This window comes from Rhagoletis pomonella, unplaced genomic scaffold, assembly GCF_013731165.1.
Source record: "Rhagoletis pomonella isolate Grant_MI unplaced genomic scaffold, Rhpom_1.0 Rhpom_scaffold_00001, whole genome shotgun sequence".
NCBI lineage: Eukaryota > Metazoa > Arthropoda > Insecta > Diptera > Tephritidae > Rhagoletis > Rhagoletis pomonella.
This window is the reverse complement of record NW_023458555.1, coordinates 36,615,492-36,618,925: the sequence shown is the minus strand read 5'-3', so window position 1 is coordinate 36,618,925 and position 3,434 is coordinate 36,615,492.

The following is a 3,434-nucleotide window of genomic DNA, read 5'->3' as shown; positions in this document are numbered from 1 at the left end:
CGCTAGATGGTGGAACCACCCCACTCTGCCGAGAGAACTCTGCCTCTGATTATGACCCCAAGCGGTAATACAATGTTAAAAGCCCCTTCGATATCGAGAAAGTTACCCACTGTGAGGTCTTCGTAAGTGAACGCTTCCTCAATCGACTTCACAATTGTGTGCAAGGGGTCTACCCGTAATGTATCCATGCTGAGCTTCCAACAGGCGAGCGCAGGCGTCCCGTTCCTAATATGCAAATCGACCAGCCTCTCTAGAGTTTTGAGCAATTGTTCTAACGAATGCTTAATTCCAATAGAGTGCGTTCCCTAAAACATTCATTCACTACTTTGTTCATCGCAACTTACCTGTAATTTTGAAACAAGGAACGACGAATTTATAATTTTGCATTATTTTCTGTTTGCATTCTTCTTATTAACGCAAAAAATGCAGTTCCATTTCTTGGAAAACCGATAACAGATTGGTGATTTTTAAAAATTTATACAATAAAATGTAACAAGGCACTTTATTTAAATTATTTGTAACAATGTATCGGAATTCGATGCATTTCCTCAAGGTCCTTCCTGATAAATCCTTATATCTCGTAATAGAACGTACGGACAACAAATAGAAAATACACCGATTACGTCAGAAGGGTCGCTATTTCAAATTAGTATTGTTTTGAATTTATGCAACTATTTTGAAAACAACAAAAAAATTACACCTTGCTAGATACACTTATTATTATAATTATTTTTTATTTTTTGGTTTTATTTTCTCAGCGCTCAACAGCTAAAACTTATTTGTGTGCGCGAGGCCTTAGGCGGTTACTGGTATGGAAAAGGCTGTGGATTCTAAGGACTTTGCACTAGCGATCTTCAAATCATTGCTCCATGTATGTAGACTATTCTCAATCTTTAGTAAACATTGTGCGCCTTCCTCTAATACTAAGGAAATTCAATGGGCAATCAATCAATGGGAAATGCAGTGTGCAACAAGTACACTCAATAGAAAACTCATATTTGTGATTCGATTAAAGCGAGTTTCTACAGATTTCGCATAGAAAATTATGTCAAAAAACTGCTGCTTACTTTAGAGTGAGCTTAAGCTCCGACTCGATTTTCAGTAAAAATTCTTGAGCTTCATCAGTGCTTAACCTGAGTTTGAGCTTAAGCTCAATTTATATGCATCAGACCCATTGTTTTCGAATTGTACAAGTCTGCATTTTTAGCTTTAAACAAGTGCTGCAAGTATACAGAAAAGCATAAAAGCTACGCAGACAGTACTGATTTAGAATACTCTGAAGAAGAATCGAAGTCAGTACTCATCCGAGCTTCCACAAATAAATATCCATTTAGGGCTATAATCTCCAGAAAAAAGGTCTATAAAGGGCTAAATAAGAATTCTTAGAGCTAAGAATAGGGCTTGTTTCATTATTCATTGATTGAAAACTTTTTCATTTATTTTTAAAACGACTTTCCAAAATTTTATTTGTTTCATTCTAAAAAAACATTATGAGCTTCAAACTCGTAAATAAACTCGTAAAACGATAACAAAAATAATAGATAAGTTACGAATTCATTAATTACACTAGTTTATACGAAAAAGGGCTTAAAAAGTGTCTAAACATGAAAATAAATCTCATTTATTTTTCGAAAGAAGCGTTTTCGAGATATAGGCAAACGAAAACAGTCTAAGTCTTTTGCATTTATTGCCAAGCGAATACAACTAATCTTCTTTGGATACCCTTCGAAATATATATTTAGCCTCATTGATTTGTGTCAATCGGAATAGTACTTTATGAGTTTCAGGCGTTTAAATTCCAAAGATAAGGAAAACGCGTTAATGCCTCACAACCATGTAAACCTGGTAAACTTACTTCATTTTATATGGAAAATCGGTTTCCTGACAAGCTTTACGCGGTTACGAGACATTCACGAGTTTCCATGAATACCTGTTGTGTAAAAAATAATAATTAAAAAAGTTAAGACGAAGGACAATTTCATAATGAAAATCTGAAGCATAAGAAGGCCCAAATCGGACATAAAATGTTACACTTTTTAAAATTTAATAAAAGCGGCCAATTTAAATCCAGCTGAAAATGTGTTTTTCCACACAAACAGCAGAAATATTTGAAATTAGACTAAGATTTTTGGACCATCAAAGGGCGGTTTAAAAGAGCTAAAAAAAACGCTAGCGGGTAAAAGCAAATTTCTGCGACAATTTAAAATAAAAGGAGCTAAATCTAGCTCCTAAATCACCAAAATAGCAACACTGGTACTCACATTTGCAAAAAAGTATCGATAATACTCGTACTTCCAAGTATTTTCAAGGCAAGCGCGAAAAGTAAACAAAAATCTGATGGTTTTGCGTTTATGACCTCTTCCTATTTGTAAATTGAAGAGATATTGCTTTTAATAGTTAACATCTGATCTAAAAAGCATTTCTAAAATAGCTTTTGAAATAAACTTGCAATAAGTTTACTTGTTCAAGCGTAAAATAAAAGCTTAGCAGTATCTCACTAGAACCAAATACGTATTAGTTTTTACTATGGGATTATAACTTTGCCTGAAATGCAAATAGACGTAACAACATCGTAAATTAAATCGAAAAAGTCGGGACTAATATTTTAATTTTTTTTTCATAAAATGATGTGGGAAGTTTAAATTCAATGAAATCCATCATATAAATCAAAACGTGAATTTTGAGTTTTTTATTTTTTATGACTTTTTGCGTTTCAACGATAATGTTTGTTACGTCCTTTTGCATTTCAGGTGAAGATATGTAAATTCAATACTTTTAGGTGTTTTTCTCGAGTTTTTGGTTCTTTGAGTTATGACAATATTGAAGCAAATGACCGTTATGTTCAATAACACGACTGGATGTCGAAGATAATTTTTGAAGTTTCGCCACAATGTTTATTATTTTCTAATTGCAAAAAAAAAAATTATGTAATTTATAAAATACTTAAAAACGTTTTTAACACGTCGATACTTTTTGGTATTCGCAATACTTACTCAGTACTTGTCAAAAAGTATCGAGTTCTTGGTACTGCTCAATACTCACGAAAAGTATCGATATTCTGTAATCGGTACTCATATCGTTCCATCGCTACGGAGTCGCGGGTATCGGCTACTTAGTTTAAGCGTAACAATTTTTATAACATTAAAAAAAAATTATATGATTTCCATATACAGAACTCAGCATAATTTTTACTCCCATTAATGGAATTAATGTACAAACGCACCAGCTACACAGTCACCGGTGTCCCCACTGTAAGAACACAAAAAAGAAAATTTATAAAAAAAAGATTCTTGAAAGCTTTGCTATGCCCTTTTCAGGCGAGTTTTCGAAACTGTTCATGCGACGTTTGTTGTGGAATTAGTGCGACACGGCAAATGTATGCGAGCCGCGCTGACACAGCATACAACAAATGTGGTGACAACGACTGATCGGCA